The sequence below is a fragment of the Chanodichthys erythropterus genome, chromosome 19 (genome assembly GCF_024489055.1).
Source record: "Chanodichthys erythropterus isolate Z2021 chromosome 19, ASM2448905v1, whole genome shotgun sequence".
NCBI classification, from domain to species: domain Eukaryota; kingdom Metazoa; phylum Chordata; class Actinopteri; order Cypriniformes; family Xenocyprididae; genus Chanodichthys; species Chanodichthys erythropterus.
In genome coordinates, this window is record NC_090239.1 from 18,021,280 (window position 1) to 18,044,423 (window position 23,144).

A 23,144-nucleotide genomic window follows, 5' to 3' on the forward strand; every position below is an offset into this window, starting at 1 on the left:
ATCCACATTTTCACACTGATAATGTAAAGAACATACTCTCATCGAATGAGAAATCTTTTCAAAAGTTAAGTCCTTTCTTCTCACAGCTGCTACCCAAGCCATCCGGCGTCTTGTCACATCAGCAACATGCTCTCCTTCATGCCTTTTCCAGGTCGGAAACTTGAAAAACCGAATACAACTGTGTATTTTAATCCCACGAAAGTTGTGTGACCTGCTATGACAGTTTTCCACACAACAGCAATTTCCAGGCATTGCGAAAAGAAAATTAATTGAACTCTACAGCAACGCAAATCCAACGGAATCCTGCTAAGATGGCGGCTGCGTCTACGTCCTATGTGCCGTGATGTCACATTCTCATCCTCTATTCTAAGATTTATTTATAATAAAAATATTGACTGTAATTTAAGTATTTGTATATAATTAAGTTAATTTAACCTTCAATATTAGTACCAACTGACTTACATGTGTAGTTTACAGCATTAGTTGAGAGATTTTTCTCCTCTAGAAAATTTGCCATGTACTGTAACTGAAATACTACATTCAAAATAATCAATATCGAATCGAATGCATGTGAATAGTAATCGAATTGTGTCAATACCCATCCCTACTATTTACACTACTACCCTACTATCGCTGTACTAAGTCCACACACCATTGTCTGATTTATCAAGACAACATTACAAAAGAAATCCTGCTGACACCAGGATCAGTGGCATTGTTATTAATAATTATGAATAATTCATGTTTTTATTTCACAGACATTGTTTCATCTATATTTCAATCTTGTACTTTTTGATTTATCATTTATTTATTTTACAATACATTTTAGTATCTTTTAGTATACAAGTTTAATGATGTGTAAATGATATAATTCAGTGAAGATACGTCACAAAAACTGTCAAAGCAAAGCACCATCAGTATCATCATGAAGCTTTTCTTCATGTTCCTATTGTACTATTGAGTTTTCAGCACTAATACGACATCGAGATGACAACAGTAATTTTGGTGAATAGACGAGCATTTATGCTAGCAGTCTACCCGCCCCCAGAAGTGCACTAAGACCTAACCACTGGAACTGAAGTATTAACAGTTATTCTGTTCAGTAGTAGAAAATGAGACCGGAGGGCATCATCAGAGACTTCACAGTTGGAACTGTCGTAAAAACTGCAATGAGAGTTGCTGCCAATAATTAGCCCGACTCCACACTCTGAGTGTATGTGATTTTAAAGCTTGATAACTTACTCCCACATTGTGCTCTGAGCTGTGGATATTTTTAGCGATCATCGCAGTTTCATAAGATCAAGTCTGAAATGCTTGTTAACTAGGAGCCTAGCCGTGATTTCTTTGAGTAATGCTTGAAAAGAGACTACTATACTACAATTTCCTACCATAGCAACATGAATACACATTAATAACTAACAGAAGTATTTGTATGTCTAAAGGTGCTTTGTACTACATGAGCACCAGCAATATGAGGAACAAAAAGACTTAAAGGAAAAATTCAGACAGAAAATTATTTTCTCAAGGAGAAAATAATACCTAATTTCAAATGGCCAGAAACATGGGCAAATTTCGAGTAAATTAAAGATTAAGCATTACAAATGCATTTTTATATTGCACTGAACAGTAAAGCATTGAGGAAATTTCCACAAAATAAACTACAATATGCTAATTCAGTGTGATGGCATGCCAGCCAAATTAATTTTAAGGTGCCAATGTCAATCTTTCATTACTATTTTTACGGGGAAAAGTTTGAGGGCGAGAAACATTCTGTTTCCAGCATTCTAATTCATTTTCCAATTTCCAGATGTGAGTAACCGGCCCTGTGAGTCAGGTTGGAAGGCACACGATAGCTCATGAATTAACAGTATAAAAAAAAAAAAAAAAGGTTGTGAGGGTTTTAGCAATGTGAAGTGAATAAAATAAAAAAAAAACAAACAAAAAAAAACAAAACACCAATGCTATGCAATGTTACCTGAATATTTATTCAGATTGAACCCTTTTTTCTTCACCTTACATCTTTATGTGCTTCTACATTATTCTACTTGCATAAAGTAAGGCATAACATAGGCAGATATAAGAATTTTATGAACATAAAAACTCTCTGAGGAGGAAAGTGTTATTTTCAGCCGTGCTGGGCTTCCATAACATCCTTGTATTGCCGTAATGTCTGCGTGTTATGTGGGCTAAAGTTTACGAGGGGTGTTCAACCTTCATCTGTATGCTTGGCCCCGCATGCCCTTGTGATTGATTTTCGATAAAGTCGAGATGCCACTGAGACTTTCCTTCCCAGCTGGACAGGAGGAGTGATCATCATTGTGTTGAATCCAAAAACACATTACATTACAGCACATCTTCGATTAATGTCAGGTTCACCCTGGAGTTTTACCACATGGACGTTTGGAGCAATGAAACAGGAAATGAAAACATCATCTATATAAAAAAAAAAAAACTTAATTCAGAATTGAGGCCCTGGAGGTCTATCATTTCAGCAAACAGGGTTGTCTTAACAAACGGTGAGAGCAGAATGAGCAAGAAAGAATGAGATGGAAAAATAAATAGTGGAGAGGAATTGGAAGACATCGTGGCCCGAGAATAATCTGTGCATCAGAAAATAAATAATGCCACATATAATGATGATTATACATAAAGTGTTTATTGAATGAACTATTTACTGGAGGTGAAGATAATTACGGACTTCAATTTCAGCCTGTTCCTTAAAGCTATCATGGTGGCTTCAGAAGAATTGAGAAATAGCAAATATATTGCTTTAATGTGATTTTTATATCTTAACATCCAATGAACACTATACCGTTCAAAAGTTTGAGGTAGGACTTTTGAATGTTTTTGAAAGATGTCTCTTACACCATCAAGGCTGCATTTATTCGGTCAAAAATAATAAAACTAATACTGTGAAATTATTACAATTTAAAATAATAGTTTTCTATTTTAAAATATTTCAAAATGTAATTTATTTCTTTGATGGCTAAGCCATTACTCCAGTCTTCAGTGTCAAATGATCCTTCAGAAATCATTCTAAAATGCTGATTTGGTGCTCAAGAAGCTTTCATTATCATCAATGTGGAATATCAACAGTTGTGATGCTTTAGCAATAATGAAAAAAAGCATTTACTGCCACCTTGGTAACACTTTATTTTAGGGTATTTTAACTAGTTGCTTATTAGCATGCATATAACTAAAATATTGGCTGTTTATTAGTAATTATTAAGCACATATTAATGCCTTATTCTACATTCTTAATCCTACCCAATACCTAAGCTTAACAACTAACTTACTAACTATTAATAAGCAGTAAAAAAAAAAAAAAAAGAAAAGTCATACCCTATACTAAAGTGTTACCATCACCTTTGATCAATTTAATGTATTGTTGTGGAATAAAAGTATTTTGTATTTTTAAATATATTTAAAAACAAAATCTTGAACTTTTAAATGGTAGTGTAAAAAAAGAAAAAGAAAAAAGGAATACATATTTAGAAGTGGAGAAAAAAAAAAAAAAAAAAAAATCACCCAAGGTGCAACACATTTACCAAGGAGGAAACATACATAATCGGTAATTAGATTTGTTTCTATACAACAGAGGAGATAAGCCAGAATGTCATGGCCTCACAAACAGATTGCAGTGTGACGCATAACATCTCATTCACTGTAAATCCACAGAAAAGCCATATTGAATCCCTCTGCTAATAAAACACACAGGAAGATTTGCCACCTCTCCGAGCTCAGAGCCAAGAGTGTGTTTTGACATTTCGTCAGCACGGGTCAAAGTAGTCAGAGTGGATGACATTGACAGGCTGTGAAAGTTAAATGTAAAGTGGGGTATGGTAACTCGGAGGGGTGGCCTCTGAACAAATTAGCATATTCATGAGATGGGACAGAGCAGTCCACGAAGGCACACCACAATCCTCTGCAGTGGTGTGTGTAGGAGATGTGTGACTTGGCATAGAGCAACTCTTCTTAAAGCCGCAGCCGTCTAATTAACTATCTGGTGATTTTAGGGCCTCTATTCCTCTACTTATCCATGTTTTATTCTGTTATATTAGAAAGCCTTCAATAAACCCCGAAATATGGATATCTGAGGATATGTCATTAAGGACCAAGCAGACTGTCAATTAATAGACAAAAATGAAATATTTAATCTGCCCTAGTTTTACGATTGATGTAATTATTATGCCTCTTTTCTTCATTTAATATGAAATGAATGACTAGCCTTCATATCAGTCCACATTGCTGTGTTACTATAACAACAAATTGACTTCAGAATGTAATGAATTTGCTTAATTGTCTCAATTAAGCATTCCGATATCACAGGCACAATTTTCTGATAGTGGCTTACAAATTGGTTAATTGTATGTTCTGTGTTCGCTTTGCATTAACTCAGTGGAAGGGAGCAGGCGAGTGCAGTGGTTGTTTTTGATTCCTTCTTCAGTCTCGGTAATGATGCTGCCTGGCTCGCTGCATTGCTGATTGAACTGAAGGGCGCTCTGGAAAAGGATGAGGAATCAGAGCCAACAGAAGCTATTGCAAAAATCACACAAGAAACTTAATGACACGCTGTGACACTGGCAATGATGTGCGCAATGTCAAAAGGGAGTGGATACACTTCATTCAGATCTGTGTGACCATATTCAGAGATGTTGGCAGGCACATACAGAGCCGAAATGCACCAGCAGGCCTTCTGAGGATGGGCTGAACTGATTAAAAGAGAATCTTCAAATCAAATGGGGCTCGGGGCTCAACAATAAAGACCTTATTTATGCTGGCCCGGTCAGAACAATAGCAGTAGATTTTTACCGCCGCTGCTATATATATATATATATATATATATAACATTTTTAATATTTATTTTGTTTATATATAATTTAAGTGTTTAAAAAACATTTCCAAAAATAGATTGTACAGAAAAGTTTATTCCATGACAGTTATAAATCATTTCCTTAAGGGAGAAAAACACTATAAAACATTCACTTTTGTGAGTTCACTTGACACTGAACTGTAGTTTGTGACATGCATTTGGCATACACTCAATATTTGCAAGGTCAAAAAATAAGAGCGTGTGTGATTCTGGGGGAAGAGTCAGTGACCTACTTCTCATATCGCTTTAAGTATGTAACTGATGCAGTTTATGTGTTGCAAATTTAGGCATAGTCAATTTTAACACTCCAAAAACTTGAGAAAGTGTTAAAGTATTTACATATTTACTTCCCTGCCATGAAAAAAAAAAAATGCAGTACCAAACTTTCCAAAGAAAACCGCTTGCGGGAGAGGCTGCTATGGAGGCTGAAAAATTTAAAATGCAATATAAACCCAAACCAATATATACAGTACATCGGATCGTATTCACACAGCATTATATTTTTTCTTTCTTTCTCCAATTGGTTGCATCTATATTTAAAAGCATCATCTCGCAACTAAGCTGTTTATGAAACATTCTGACACAGCGATTATACGGCCTCTTTGTCTCTCCCTCCACAGCAGGGTCATTCCCAAAGCACCATCACACAAACAACAAACACAACGACTCCTAACAACACAAAAACAACTCTTAGTCGAGAAATCATGCAGCAATTAACAAGTAACAGTGTCAACTGGGAATAAAGCCACTGTTCTTTTTGATGGCTGTGAAATGAAAATTCTCTCCATTTTAAAAGGGCTCACAAAGAACTGGAGATCACTAAATAAGCCATTGACAAAATAATTGTCTGGGATTTCCAACACCTGTTTGGACTCATTTTACATCTTTGCATCCCTTAAAGTCCAGTTATGAATGTGCGGCTGGGAAAAAAAATGAATCAATCAACAGCGATCATTCCAAGTGCAGGCCGCTCTGAATAAAACATTGGCTTTCATCTCATTTTTGCTATTTTGCTGAACTTTTGCTGACATTTGCTGGCAGATTTTTGACATTAATCTGTCATTTTGATGTCTATGCAAATAGTAAAGTATCTGTGGTCCTTAAAATGCATTTATTATGAGCTCCATTCAAGAATGTTATGTGAACAAAGATGGGAACCCCATGGGGGGAGCGGGGAAGGATGTGGCTGTGGGCTGCATGCTTTTACAACAACATATTGGGGCAAAGGGCACCTTCTGTTCCACATGTATCCTCTGGATATTTCTAAGCTGCAACATCATTCTGAAACAACAAAACTACTGTAACATCTGACAGCTGCCTTCGTAGCATCTGATAAATAACCATGTTAAAATTATGTTTAAATACTGAGCAAAGGAAAGGGATTATGGGAGATTTTTCCCCTTCGTACCCCCTCCTCCTGCTTTAGATTTTAATTCTGCTTGTAATTCCCTGGTGGTAACTTCTTTTGCTGTGGTTGCACAGAGAAAAAAGGAGTTCTTGCTGTCGCCTGAACTGAGAAAAGGAGAAAAATAGCCTGAAGTGGATCTTGTGAAGGTTCTCAAGGGCAGCATTTGCTGTAGTGTATGAAGACGCACGATAAGGACATTGAGGGACTAATGAAGGCCTGAGTAACTTTGAAACGAGTTGTTCAGAGAAAAAGCCATGTGTACCAAATAAAAATGGTCACATCAAAGTACGGATACATTTTTAGACCAGATGTTGTGTGCAGAATTTAGGACGAATCCTGCCCAAGAGGCAAAAAATAGGACAATACTGGAGAGGGCCAAAGAAAAGAGTCAACTTAATTAATACATAAGAACATCATTAAAAATGATCTGAAGCTTGGTTATGTACTAAATGTGCACATAAAACATAAAATGGCACTCCTGATTGGAATACTAGAGACCTTGTATTAAAATGTGTGGCTATCAATGTTAATCTAATCCGTACAAGGGCTTTACATTTCAGTGAAACATAAGAGATTTCATTACACTGGCACAGATGTGCCGCTTTTGTACTGACATGTCAGACACACCATGGATTTGCACACCATGAAATGTGATGACACTACTTGCTGTCATCATATCTGTGAAAATGTGTAGCAGATAGGGTCTTGCAGATTGATTTGTCCGTCCATTCTTCCTCACCGTCCCCCTGCAGCTGTATATGAATAACAGATGAGATAAATTAGCTGGGAAATTGACAGCCAGTCAGATTTCCGATAACACGAACTAGCCCAGTATATTACAGTGCTGTCAGATCACCTGGACAAAAAACAAAAACAAAAACAATGTATCGCTCCACTGAAAATGAATGCTGAAACATCAGCGCCTACTGCCAGCCGATGGCCGGCCCCATTAGCCATATTTGGCTAAATTATAGTGATTACATCTGAAAGGTCTATGCATATAGCCTGCAACAAATCTTTACCTGAGCAATGGGGTATGAGAAGAATATCCTTGAATTTGGCAATCGCTTACTTCTGTAACTCACCTCTAACAGGAATGTAGCAGCTGCCAAGTGTCACATAATGTGTTGTACATGATGATTTTGCTCACTTGTGGATGTGTTGCCAGAGAAGGGCTGTTTCATCAGGCACAGAGACATTTGAAGCTTGTAAAAGCATCAAAGAGGGATTTATGGCAGATGTCTGCAGAGGCTGGGTTTAGGACCCAATACTAGGGATGTGTAAAACCATATATTTTTAAGTCCATTAGGTGACTTAATTGGTCTTAAAGAGGCCCTGTATAATTAGGTACATTTTATGGTTCCCTAACCAGACAAGTTTCTTACAGGGCCTTTAAATAAGACACATTGTCGTGTAAAAAACAAAAACAACAACAACAAAACAGATCAAGCTTAAAAGAAAACAGGACGCAGTGGTCTTGAGACATATGAAACCATTTAACTTCATACATTGGAAGTCGCAACATAGCCTAGGATATCTATCTGCATGTTTATGACTGTAACAGTGGTGTTTTTTATTTTTATTATCTGGTCTCATTTTATAAGTACATGAAATAGAATACAAAAAAAATCAAGAAAGAGAAGGGGAATTGAATGGGTACAAGATCTGGGACAGACTTGCACTGATGCCAACTTCTCTGAGAGGGTTTTACTGTGCAAACAAAAATAAATCATAATACACATAATACAGGCAAATATAAATAAATACAACAAAATTCTAAAAAAATAATAAAGAATCCTGGAAAAAAAAAAAAAAGTATGGTTTCCACAAAAATATTAAGCAGAACTGTTTTCAGCATTGATAATAAGGCTGCAGCTACTCATTCTTTTTGTAATCGATTAATCTAGCACTTAAATCGATCGATTAATCGATTAATTTTATTTATTTATTTTTTTTAACCAAAACAAATAATGCATAGCGAAAATGATGTGGCTGTAAAATGATCAAGCATTTGGCTTTTACTTCTAAAAAAAAAAAACAGAGGTATTGGTTATTGGTATTTGGCTCCAAAACTAAGCCTATTTATTGCAATTTTTACCCATTAGTGTTTATAAGTGCCAGTGCCAACAATTATATAACAATAAAGTTAAGTCAACTTACTGTAAAACATGTATAACATGTAAAACTATGAATACAAACTTAAATAGTAAAGGCCATTTGGCCTTAGTTTTGTCTTCTTAATACAACATTACAAAAAAAGGATTGCACCTTCTGAAAATTACCCACCTGAGAACAAAAACACATACCGTGTGTGAGGAAGAGTGACGCCCAAGTCAGACCAGTTGCTTCATTGCAGTTTGGTACGGCAGAAATAGCCTACATACAACAATTTTCAATAGAACGCTGCATTTGGCTTGAAAAATCGAAAAATCGCGTCACAAAATCACATCCCTACGTTTACTAAAAAACATCAAAGCTAAACATCATATCTATCTTTACTTTCCGCCATCGCGCCAATTAAATTCAAAATGTCACGCGCTATGGTGTGCTTCCTGAACATGAACAACGGTCCGTGTGAATCAGATACCTGCGCGTATAGTGCGCGTCATAAGAATTTAACAAGGCTTCGAGTTTTTGCCTCGAGGAATTTTTGTAATCGAGTTAATCGAGTAACTCGATGAATCATTTCAGCCCTAATTGATAAGAAAAGTTTTCTGAGCACAAAATCATGTAATCCATCTGTCTGTGTATCTATCGTTGTTGGATAACAAATGCTAGTGTTGTAGTCAAGACCACCTAATCCGAGACCAAGACGAATGTGTGTTGAGACCAAGATCAAGACTTCGAGGGGTTGAGACCAAGGCAGGGCGAGACCGAGTCAAGACCAAGACCAGACCAGCACTCCTTAAATTGATAAAGATCCACATTACTGACTGAGAAATTACACTATATTGCCAAAAAGTTTTGGGACGCCTGCCTTTACGTGCCCATGAACTTTAATGACATCCCATTCTTAATTTGTAGGGTTTAATATCTAGTCGGCCCTCCCTTTGCAGCTATAACAGCCACAACTCTTCTGGGAAGGCTTTCCACAAGGTTTAGGAGTGTGTTTATGGGAATTTGACCATTATTCTAGATGCGCATTTGTGAGGTCAGGCAGTGATGTTGGACAAGAAGGTCTGGCTAGCAGTCTCCGCTCTAATTTATCCCAAAGATGTTCTATTGGGTTGAGGTCAGGACTCTGTGCACGCCAGTCAAGTTCCTCCACACCAAACTCGCTCATCCATGTCTTTATGGACCTTGCTTTGTGCACTGGTGCGCAGTCATGTTGGAACAGGAAGGGGCCATCCCCAAACTGTTCCCACAAAGTTGAGAGCATGAAATTGTCCAAAATGTCTTGGTATGCTGAAGCATTAAGAGTTCCTTTCACTGGAACTAAGGGGCCAAGCCCAACCCCTGAAAAACAACCCCACCCCATAATCCCCCCTCCACCAAACTTTACACTTGGCACAATGCAGTCAGGCAAGTACCGTTCTCCTGGCAACCACCAAATCCAGACTCGTCCATCAGATTGCCAGACAGAGAAGTGTGATTCATCACTCCAGAGAACACATCTCCACTGCTCTAGAGTCCAATGGCGGCGTGCTTTACACCACTGCATCCGACGCTTTGCATTGCACTTGGTGATGCAAGGCTTGGATGCAGCTGCTCAGCCATGGAAACCCATTCCATGAAGCTCTCGACACACTGTTCTTGAGCTAATCTGAAGGCCACACGAAGTTTAGAGGTCTGTAGCTATTGACTCTGCAGAAAGTCAGCGACTTCTGCACACACCCCCTCTGTGATTTTACGTGGCCAACCACTTTGTGGCTGAGTTGCTGTTCCCAATTGCTTCCACTTTATGATACCACTAACAGTTGACCGTGGAATATTTAGAAGTGAGGAAATTTCACAAATGGACCTATCACAGTACCACGTTTGAATTCACTGATTTCCTGAGAGCAACCCATTCTTTCACAAATGTTTGCAATCATGTTAAAATTTGTGAAAACAGCTCTCTTGCTCTTGCGATATTGCTTAATTATATCACGTTATAATATAAAAATCCAGATCTCATACGAGTACTTTTTTGCAACAATATCTTGAATTTTGCGATAATTTGTATTTATGCATTTATTTGTATTTGCATTATGTTTTGGTGACATTTTTGACACAATCCCTCATTAATTTCTGAACCAGCACAATAAATAAATCAAATTAGAAATAAGTTATTGATTGCATCGGAAGCTGTAAGTTTTACATCCAATCACATTAATTACGCTAATAAATAAACCAGACAATGCACCGGCAATTTAGTCATATCACAGCATTTGTGGTCTTGAAACAAAATCTCGAGTCCTCTTAGTCTGAGACCAAGACAAGTCCAAATACAAATGTGGTCGAGACCAAGAAAAGACCAAGACCTTCAAAAAATGGTCTTAAGACCAGTCTCAAGATCAAGACCTGTCGAGTACTACAACACTAACAAATGCTCTAACAATATGCATGGAAAATGTTCACAAAACAACAGAATGAGATTAGCAAGGTTGGCTAGTCTATGTAAGAATCCTGACCTGACGAGAGGGTGAGCGAGTCTCCTAATCCAGCACATTGTTCTTCCATGGCCTACTGAGAAGGTTGGAAAGCTACGCACGTTCCTCCAGCGTAATCCCTGGCCATGAGTTGACCCCAGAAAGTACCATTCCTGAATAACAACACACCTTGTGTTTAGACTGTCTGGGCATCTCATTGCCCCTAGAGGGCCAGAGGCAAAATCCCAAACAAAAGCCTTCCTGCTCACTTACTCAGTCTCCTTCAGAAGAAAGACAGTCTACAGCTTGTTCTTTCCCCAAGTGTATGACAGTTACTACTGTAAAGAGACTTTCTGACAAGGACCCTTTGTCAAGGACAAGTTCAAGAACATTCCAGAGCATGCTGGGCAAAACTAAAAGGAAAAGTCTAAGTTTTTTTTACTATTTTGTTCTTTTTGATGATGTATCACATAATCTAATGCTACACTGAGTCAGTGGTCAGGGTGGAGACATATGGGGCAATTGAGCATGGTGGTCTAATAGCACTGGGAGGTTTCTTCAATCACTCTTAGCCTAGAGAGCTGAGAGGCAAAGGACTTCTGCCAAGGAACTGTGAGAGGAGCAGACAAACTACCCCTGAGAGGTGAGCGCTGGATACACGGAGGAGCAGTTCGTCTAAGCATGTCAGTTAGTACAGCACACCGACTATATTGGCTTTCCAGCCAAATCTGATGACCGCTGTCCGTGGTGCTGAAAAGCACTGCCCTAAATTTAAGCTGGGATGATGCCGCTCTCCAAGGTGCTGAACTGGGTAGACGACTGCATTAGCTTGATCATTACTCTATCTTTAATTACCTGCACCACAGAACTGCAGAATTTTTTAATTAATCTGAAAGAGTTTCACTTGACTAAAATGCTACTTTGCTATTCAATGGTCCATTCTTTTTTTTGCGACAGACCAGGTTTGGGGTTGTTAGTATCACTCAAGTGCAAAACGCTGGCATATTAGCAGTTCTTAAATGCTATTAAACTGGGGCTGACTGGCAAATTACAAAGTGGATGTGGAGGCCACAAAGGGATGAAACAAACTAATTCTTGCAGCCCCAAGGAAGCAGCTGTTTTGCCTCATTTAAGCACTCTCCTTTCACAAGACCCCTTGTTTTGTCTGAGGGCTCATCAAGGCACTATCAGCATTTATATACCTGCTGTTTAGTCCATCTGTCTGCTTTTTAAGGCAGCTCGGTGTGAGGGATGCCATGGTAGAGTGGGGAGAAAGAATTATAGCAAAAGAAACGTTGTGAAAACAACTTGACGATAGTGTGAAGGACTTTCAACTTATCATCCTCCTCAGTTTTTGCAAATACCACAAGGGGAGGAAGTGCAGCTGCCTGTGAGCTCACACCTGGGAACTTCAAAAAGACACCCAGATGCTCATGTCTTCTCAGAGCAGGCCTGCGATGACAGACTATCAGAGGCAGCGAGAGACAGCCAGAGCTAATGCAGCATAAATAAAATGCTAACTTACCTTTCAATAAAATAAATTAGGTTTCCTTCACAGAATGCAACTGGAAAGGAAAACAACGCACTCAAAATTAATTATTGGATTTACTTAAAAAAGAAGCATCACGTGTAACAATTTAACAATAACAATTTAGTTGTATGAACAAAAAATTCAAGTGAAGTTGACAATTTCTTTGAGTAAATACAAATCATTTGTATTTGTCACATAATATTTTATGTTACATAATATTTATATATGGGTCATTGACTAATAAGGTTTTTAAAAGTGTAAAAAAAACAAAACAAAACAAAACAATGGAGATATAATTAATTTTGAAGTTGTATTATGTGTTAACAATGAGATTGTGATTTTTTATAATCAATTAACACTGCTTTTGTCATTTTTTACAATATGTACAAAATTTTGGTTTTACCGAATGACACTTTTGGTTATACTGTATGACAATATTTTCAAACAGTGATAACAGGCTGATATCTAGATAGGTACCTAGCAAAAGGACAATCAAACATTTTATATTTAGTAAAAAGGTTTAAAATATTACAACTTTTTCCATGTTTTATAGTGGTTGTACCGAATGACCTGATGTTTTAGGACATGCGTATGAGCAAGTGAAAACATGAATTTTTCATATAGTTAAAAGAGTTAGTTACTTTGCTTCACGACCATGTGGTCCTTTGTACGTGTCTGAATGATCCTGTCACATGATACTGATCGCACTTGACCGACTTGATCCATATAATTAAAACCTTTTGGATTCAATAAAAGAGATCTAGTTGTACTACCTTACATACTTTGGATGTCATATCTTTATTATTATTAAGACCTTTGGACAAAAAAAAAAAAAAAAAAAGACCCATCACGTCATTGACCCATATGCAGTTTACTTAATGATGTTGTTTATTAAGTTTATTACACTTTTGACTTCATTTACCTTATTAAATGAAGTATTTGCTATACAAAATGCACTCAATAATAATAATAATAATAATAAAAATAGCTCATTGAACAAAAATGCCTCAATTGAATTGAGAGCAGGAATTCCATCCTAAACCTGCGTACAGTATACAAGGCTCACAGCCTAAACACAGGCGCCACTCTTCTGCATAATGTTAACCACAAACTTCAAAAACATTACAGAAACTCCTCTAAATGTCCAACATAACTGAACATAAAATAACACTTTAATCCCTAAATTTACTCTCCTAATGCAGTCCTTTGCAAAGCATGCTGGGAACTACACTGCCCTACAAAGGCAAAGTGCAGTAACTACGCAAACACTGAAACTGAGAAAAACACCTTTAAAGTTTTTACACCAGCCAGTCAAACACATTGTAGGTACATTAGTGGTAATGCATTCATGTAATGCCTTCTTAGGAATAATTTTTTTATAGATAAAACCATGACCACTGATGTGACCTTTGACCCCCAAAATGTAGATACTGCACTCTGCCTTTGGATGACCTTAAACAACTAAAATACTATTGCAAAAGCAAAGTGCAGTATCTACAAACTAACTGTGTTCATCTAACTTTATTGTTGTGTTTCTTACTACACGTTGATTGTTTTTAATATATATTTTTTGATGTTTGCATGTTATGTTGTGAATGTTAAAATTGCTCTGAGGACTGGAGTAATGATGCTGGAAATTCAGCTTTGATCAGAGGAATAAATTAAATTTTTCAATAAATCCATATAGAAAACAGCTATTTGACTATTTTTGATCAAATAAATTCTGCCTTCCTCTTTCAAAAACATTGAAGTATTATTTCAAATTTGATCACCAGTGTGTAAAATAATGCATGTGAACTAATTAGAAAATTATATATTTTAGACACTTTCCTAACACGGGATATAGTCTACTTAAATATGAAAGTTTAGACCATGTTTAGTATAAGTTTAAGAATGATATTTCGAGTTTTATGAATAATTTTCAAATGATTGTGAAATTACTGAAGAAATCCTAATAACAGATACACAAACATTCACTCTTATCTGACATGCTGAAACAACGTTAATGTTTCTGTGTCCCTTGTGTGACAGATAACGTCATTAAAATATGAAAAATCTGAAAAGGTCAGAAGTGCATGTCTGGAAATGAATGTCCGTCATTTATTTATTATCAAACACTAAAAGTGCCACGCTGCTTGGTTTCTGTGGACAGTAAATTATACATTTTGACGAGCGCTAGACAGACTGAGCACACTAAGCTTTTTTAGCTGAAGTGGGTTGGCCGCGCCCGCGTGAACAATTCGTCTAGGTTGACGGAGGATACAGACTATGTAAATGTACTTTAATTCATTCTTTACATATATTTACATTGCAATGGGCCGGCCCACATTGTCCAGCGGCCAATCGGTAAAACTCTCGGTACTCCCGATGGCCAGTCCGCCCCTGATTACGTTGAGTGTATATAGCCATCAATGGAGCAGCGCAGGTAGGCTAAATATCAGTCTAATTTGCTAGCAGCTAGCAAGTTAATGTTAATTGATTATAAAGCTCTCATTTGCTTGGCTAGGAGTTAATATTTTGCTGTTTTCCTTTCTCGTCTTTGGATGTTTGCGTTTTAACACGGGTTTAACCATCATGCCGCAGGGTGTCAAAGCCGGAAAAACAAAGCTAGAATGCAGTAACATCACTTACTGCGGTTTGCCTTGGTATTAGCTTCGATTATGTAGTTACTGCAATTTTGACACCCTCGTTTCTCAGAAACGGGACAATTTTGAACTAGGATACTTTGTCAGAAGACAGAACATTTTTGATCAAATGTGTGCTTACTGCGCTTTGCCTTTGGACGGCAGTACAGATCCACTGCCTAGTTAGTTATGGCAACATTAATTTGTGCGTTTCACTCAGCAATGTTAAGTTGACTGAACAAACACTTAAGTAAAGCTGACAATACTCATTTTTAGTAGAAACAACTCAGTTAAATCAAGTTCATGTAGTAACATGAGTTTAAGTAATGTGAACAAGGGTGGTTTGAGTGAAACTAACAACAGCGAAAGTTCATTTTTAATGCCATGAGCGATCCCCTACATAAAGTCTCTGAGAGTCAGTAAATCTAACTGATACTAACAGTCAGCACAGAGAGCTCTTGACCTCTCATTTTAATGACTCTATTAGAATCTGACTGAGAATCCACCATAAACCCATTGAAAATGCTGATCCACCAATCATTAGTGCCTCATTTCAGGTCTCTCCTCACCAGTCAGGCACAGCTTGTTTGCCCCCAGGCCCCTCACACATACATTTGCTGACTGAGCCCCCATCTTTCTTGCTTTATTTCCCCCTGAGCAGCCAGCAGAGGGAGCGTGCAGACTAATAACTAAAAGGACAACGACCTTGATCAAGCTGGCAGGAATAACAAAAAGCAGGAAAAACATTCCACTGAAAGGCACAGAGACTGAACAGGCAGGTCCTATTTAAATGCTCTGATCTGTGAAATAATAGCAGCCTACTCCAGAATTGTCATTTCATTCAGTGTCAACTGATCAAATCCGGATCTTTTCTCGCCCTGTGAGCAAATACAAGATGTTTCTCTTTTTTTCCTGTTCTTCCCTTCCCTCACTGCCATCTGGCAAAGCTGGCTGTTCGCACAAGGTCTTGGCACCTTCACGAAGCTCATGTGTTTCTGTGGAGTGAGAAGGAAGAACAACAAGGGGAAGGTGTGGCAAAGTGTTTCTGGCAACTGCCTCTCTTGAGGCAGTCACCTATTGTGATGAGGGCGGACAGGAAGGCTGCAAAAAGTAAAGGGAAGGTTGAATAGGGTCGTTGAGGGGAGGGCTTTTACTGAGGGGGTGGCTGGTTGGAGTCCTGTTGAATTTTACATGAAGCTGTCGATACGAAACAGCGTCACTGCTTTTTCACCAGCACTTCCTGGGAAGCCAGTAGCATCTAGTATGGTAATTTCTCCAAGGATGGGTGTCAATTTTTTCTTTAGATTCCTCTTAATGATTATCAAAAAAAATAAAAACCTACAAAACATAATTTATCATCTTTAGCTAAAAAGAACAACCACCAATCAATAACTACTTACATTTGCCTTACAATAGTTGCAGAACAGTTGATGCTATATGTATATGATTCACTAAAAAGAACCACCTCAGAGTCATTCGTTTGATAATAGGACTACACTGGTTTCATGGTGTGTGTTTGATTAACTAAAAAGAACAAAATCAGAATTAGAGTGGGAATCAGACAACACTGATCATGCTGTGTGTGTTTGATTCATTAAAACTAATCATAAGAACCATTCATATGGGAATTGGAGTACACCAGTTGCACTGTATGTGTTTTAAAAAAGGGTGCGTGGTAATGCAACACTGTTTGCTAACTGCCACAACAGGAAAAAGTGCAGAAGAAGACAAAGACCTCTAGATGCACACACTCATCAAATGCATCTTTCTGTGCTCTGGGACTAAAATTATAGTTTGAAAGGCTTGTGCTCTCAACTGTGCACAAAATGGAGTGGAACGTGGAAAGTTAAAGGTCCCATTCTTCGTGATCCCATGTTTCAAACTTTAGTTATTGTGTAATGTTGTTGTTAGAGTATAAATAAAATCTGTACAATTTTAAAGCTCAAAGTTAAATGCCAAGCGAGATATTTTATTTAGCAGAAGTCGCCTACATCGAACGGACAGTTTGGACTACATCCCTCTACTTTCTTCTTTTTAGATGTCACTAAAACAGTTTTTTGCTCCGCACACAGGAATACACAAGAGTTGCGTTTGTAGAGTGTGTTTGTCGCCATGTCGTCGAAACGCTGTTATTTTCATCCCGCAGTTCAATCACCGGGTCTGATTCATGCTCAAATTGATAGGGTAAAATTAAAGACATGTTTACAATAACACTGAGCGCCTGCATCTCCACGTTATTGTAAGAGGCGTGACCTTTCCGGGCACGGTGCGTTCAGAGCTGTTGAATCACAACACAGAAACTGCTGGCACAATCAGAACTCGTTATGCATTTCTGAAGGAGGGACTTCATAGAACAAGGAAGTCATCAGCCCGTTTTTATGACAGTGGAAACAGCGGTATACAGATAAGTATATTATGTGAAAAATACTTTTTTTTTTTTACACGCGAAACATGAACATGTTATATTGCACACTATAAACACAAAGCTTCAAAAAAACACGAAAAACGGGACCTTTAAGTATAGGAGGGTTGGGCTTAAGCTTAGAACGTTTAAATATAGTTTAAGTGGAGCAAATTGCAACACTACTAATGTTCAAGTATTATTTTTCATTCTGTTTATTTTGTACTTTTATAACATGAGATGCTTTTCAGTTTTGTAGCTGATTGTGGCCAAATACCTTTCGTTTTTTTTATCAGCTCGGCAAAAAAATATGACACATGCAAGAGTACATTCTGTTCACTGTTTAGTGCTTAATATTCTAATTAGGATGTACTATACCAAGTAGGGGGCTAAATGCCACTAGGTGGAACAAACGGTGATTTGCACTACTGTCTAATCAAAATAAAATAAACCTAGCATTGTGGATTTGTTGCTTTTTCCGGTAACACTTTAGTTTAGGGTCCAATTCTTACTCTTAACTATAGTTGCTTATTAGCATTCTTATTACTGAGATATTAGCTGTTTATTAGTATTAATAAAGCACATATTAATCCCTTATTCTGCATGACCTTATTCTATATCCCTTAAGGCCGGGACACACCAACCCGACGTCAAAGAACTAGCGGCAACGAAAGCCAACAGTGTTGTCTTTCACGACAGCTGCGTCAGGGAACAAATATGTGCTTGAACACACTCGAAGAATTTCAGCCGACTGTCAACTAGCATGAGCATTTTGCACCTGTGTATAAAGATGATAACTGTCTGTTTAAGCAGATATATGTGTCTATTTGTCATTCAACAAGGGAAAGAGAAACTAATTAGAACAACCTTCTGTCTGTGCCGTCATGACCGGACCAACTTCAGCCAGACAGTGTGGAACACACTGAGAAATCTTATTTGGCTGACGCACAAAAACTGCCCTGGTGTGTTCCGAGCTTTAATCCAACCCAATACCTAAACTTAATCTTACTAACTAATAAGCAGTAATTCACCCTTCACCGGGAGTTTGATTGACAGGCGATCTGACCAATCACAATGCCGAATCCACTATTTTGTCCGACAAACAAACCAGACAGGAGAGTTAGAGTAACATCAGTGGACTTGAATGTCTTTCCGAGATTTAAAACAACATACCCTCTGATGTTCATTTACGTCTTTTTCATGCAAAAACTAGGACGAGATGATCGGTGTACATGTCACTTGAACTAAGCTGCTACAGCAATCTGTCACAACACCATAAAGAGGCACAAACGGTATTTATTGTTTGAATTTCTTAAAAAAAAAAAAAAGAAAAAAAAAGATCAAATTTGAAAGCTAAGACTTACATTGTCGGTATGTTCCCCTTTGCTCCGCAATGTATTTTTCACTGCATAAGAGCATGAAGTGTGGTGTGAGAGAGCCATGGCTTGTCGGACATAGCAACAGTAACTAAGGGTCATTGCGAAGGGTCAATTAGGGGTTCATTAAGGCAGATGTTAAAGGGGGACTCAGTAGTATTTAAAAAAAACACTGTTTGGAAGTTAGTCGAGCTGATACCTATAACAAACGTCTAACCAATCAGCATTAGGGGACGTATGAAAATAGGAAGAAAAAAAAACTGCAGAATGAGTGATGGGACACAATACAAAAGCTCAAAAGAATATCACTGGAATGAAGGTTTATGCCTGGGCAAGCGCTTTAGGACCCGCATTTATATTAGAAAAGCTTTCCAGCGCTGGAGAGAGCTACGTGGGAAGGCCAGAAAACAGAAGCAGAGGCTGTTTTGATCCTGCTTCACATGTGAGTAACACTGGGTTTTAAATGCCTGGAGCTGCTGTGCTGTTTGCGACTAACAACGAACGCTTTGTATTTACTCTTGTGCACTGTATGTTCATTTTTTGTGCTTCCTTGTCGTTCGTTCATCAACTGCGTTTTTTTCATGATGCATTTTGTTGTGCATCAGCTGTGATAAACACATCCATTCGCAATGCGTGTGTAACAGTGGGCAGATAGTGAGAGTTTTGCTGTTAAACTACTGCATACTGACGACTGCTAGAGAATGAGGTGGTAAGCGTCATTGGTAGTGCATTGGCCTCGCATGCCAATGGCGATCGGGCCATGGTTCGTGGCAGACTCGGAGCAGGGTGGTTAGGATTGGAGTGTGAGTTTTGGAGGCAGGGCAATGAAGAGAGGGGTGGGTTTGTTTGGTCCAACAGCATTGTTCAAATAAAACTTACAGCACCTTTAATAGTTAGTTAATAGTGAGAATTGGTCCACAAAACTAAAGTGTGACTATTTTTCCTATTGTACCGAAATCGTACCGAACCGTGACCCCAAAACTGAGGTACATACCAAACCATGACTTCTGTGTACCGTTACAATCCTAGTGTAGAGTATTTAATCTGTATCGGCAGAAGAATGCACATGCAAGAACGTTAAGGAAACTAAATGTACAAATTATAACTTGTGCTCTAGAAGCCATCATGCTATCTTAGGACAGTTCAGCCACCGCCGGTAGCTTTTCCAAGCTTTGTTCAATAAATCTCTCTAATTTGGGTAGAGCGAAATTAAAAAGGCCAGAGCTGAGAATATAGAGCACTGACAAACACGAGGCACATGGATGTGGCTCGGGTGTTTATGGCCTCTCTTTAACAGGCAGTACTTTGCGGATTTAATCCCACCGCCAGGCTCCAGTACTTCTTTCCATCGACAGATTTGTGGTGTCTCCCTTCTATTGATTTCTCTCCTCTCTTTATCACTCAGTGTTTACTGTAAGTGAGTTGTGTAGCTCTTTGTGTCTCAAGCTTTGTTCCTCTGCACTGGACATCTTAAACAGAGAGGCCAATCCGGCTTGTGTTATGGAATGTTAGGAAAAAGGTATTTAACGGAAGGAAGGGAACACTAAACATGTCTGTCTTCAGGTTTACATTATGAGCACATTTTTAACTTTTAATGGCTTCTGCACTTCGCCTAGAATGGAATGCTGTTGACGGCATTGAGATACGTCTGTTTCAAGGGATTACTGCTATCAGCACTCAGAGGCAATTTGTCTGGGAAACGCATCTTTCGGGGGATAGAAATACACATTGGACAGGTCCGCTTTCCATAACTTTGACAAATTACCTCATTACTTCACCTAGCTATGGATGAAAGTACAGAAAAGATTATGTTCATTAAAGTCCCCCACCTACTATAGAGGCCGTTTAGCAGTACAGCAACACTGTCTGACCACACATTGTACCACAGATGATATCTCAATGTTCGCAAACTCTGTATCCTCTATAATCATAGATATAAATTAAATAGCCCCTATAGGGGTTCACATTTCTCATGGTTTAGTTTGCATCACAGTTTTGCGTTCATGGTTTTGGTTCGGAAAATACTCGGCTGTGTCATTTTTTGGGTTAAATTTCCCGTGTGTTGCTCTTGCCAGTTTTTATACATCTCTCAAAATAATCATGATCATAATCATCATTATTAAAAAAAAAAAAAAAAAAAAAAAAAAAAAAATAATTGTAGTAGAAAATTAACTTTACAGTTAGATTTAGAAGTTAATGCAAAACCTGCCTTATGTTAAAAACAACAACAACAACAACAAAACAGTTTGTTTAGCTTTTTCCCTCCTGCTGTACCGAACTGTGACTTCAATACAGAGGTATGTACTGAACCATCATGTTTGTGTACCGTTACACCCCTAATATACACTGCCCGGCCAAAAAAAAAAAAAAAAAGTAAATGTTTGGATTTTAATAGGCAAATACTTAATCTATGAATGGATCATTATTACAGTGATTATTATGTTTCTAGCATGTTCTATGTTTGGCAACAGTTCTTTTAACCCTTAAAGATGGAGTGGAGCTTTTCATTTCTTAAAGGGATAGTTCACCCAAAAATGAAAATTTGCTGTTTATCTGCTTACCCCCAGCACATCCAAGATGTAGGTGACTTTGTTTCTTCAGTAGAACACAAATGATGATTTTTAACTCCAACCGTTGCCGTCTGTCAGTCAAATAATGCTAGTAGATGGGAACTTCTACTATAAGAGTAAATAAAACTTGCACAGACAAGTCCAAATGAAACCCTGCGGCTCGTGACGACACGATGTCCTAAGACACGAAACGATCGGTTTGTGTACATCACTGCCGCTGTCAGAGCGCGATCAGACCTCACTAAGCGAATGCTGAACGCGGTTGGACATAGTGGTGTATTAGAGTTAAAAAATGATATAAATACTGTTCGGTTTATCGCACAAACCGATCGTTTCGTGTCTTAGGACATCAATGTGTCGTCACAAGCCGCAGGGTTTAATTTGGACTTGTCTATGCTAGTTTTATTTACTCTTATAGTAGAAGTTCCCATCCACTCGCATTATTTGACTGACAGACGGCAACGGTTGGAGTTAAAAATCATCATGTGTGTTATACTGAAGAAACAAAGTCACCTACATCTTGGATGAGCTGGGGTAAGCAGATAAACATCAAATTTTCATTTTTGGGTGAACTATCCCTTTAAAGATCTATGTAGGAAGATCAGACAATTATTTATGATTTGTTTACCATCTCTAGGGTTTGTTTACTTACATCACTAATAAATAAGCATTTGAAAGGTGGTAGCTCACTTATGACTCTTTTTGCTGTTATTGTAACACAGTACATAAGCAATTTATTTGTTGAATACATTACTTGTAAATGGGTCTGACTAGTGCTATAATTGTCTTTATCAAAGCACATGCAGTTCAGCTGCATCAATTACACTCGCAATTATATTTGCATCTTTGCACATACATTTGCAGCTTGACCTGTACAGCCAAGAGGTAATGACTCTCGAAAATGGACAGCTTACAATTCCAATACATTTAAAATGTATATTTTCAGAGGTGTCGTTGGACACTGAGATGGCACAGAACTGTGGGTGGTGAACAGTGCAGTTCCAATTTTTTATGGCAACTGTTTCAGCCCTAATAGCCAGACATTCTGAAACATTTACAAAGCCCATTCACAAGCCTCTTTACACAATTCTTTATGTGGCCTTGCAGGCTGAGGTTTGTTTTGTGGGCGGACAGACTAACGGGATTCGAAGAGGGAACAGACTGTTCACCAGACTTCAGTACACACGGAGCACATCTGTAAAAATCATTATTGTTTTAAAATTCTCCCCTCCACCAGAGGTACAAAACAGAGCAAACCCTTTCTAATAATTACAGGTCATTTCGACCACTCACTCTAACCCCACAGCCTCAGAAGAACTGGATGGCTAGCTTCTATAAATCAAACAAGTAAAGCTGATAATATAGCATAACCCACCGTGCACGTCAATTCTTCCTCACTCTTCGGCTCTCCCGGGCCGGTCTGAGTGTCTGTTTACACTGGCCGCTTGGCATCTCCATCAATACTAAAACAGTATTTGAGCTGGCTTCACTCAGCTGTCATTCAAACTGTGAGTGCCACTAATAACATGCCATAAACAATGCAAGGGGAAGCAATGAGAACAGTGAGAGGACAGACATGCACTTCTCCAAAGTAAACACAATGGAATGAGATGGCTTCATGTCTCCTCTGACACAAAGGTTTCATCATCCGACCCCTGTGCGCTTCCCTTTGATGTGAACGGTTATATATACTGAAGAGTAGAACAAACTGAGCTGCAATATTCTTTCTGTCAATATAGTCAAGCATCAAAGTCAGGACAACCTCATATCCTTCAGCTTGTTGTTTGAGG

General features: G+C 38.2%; 1 protein-coding gene across 1 annotated transcript in view; it reads right to left on the reverse strand.

Annotated features, from left to right (window-relative positions):
* ca10a (carbonic anhydrase Xa) overlaps positions 1-23,144 on the reverse strand; it is a 207,442-nt gene that overhangs the window by 50,903 nt on the left and 133,395 nt on the right. The gene's annotated exons all lie outside the window — the stretch shown is intronic.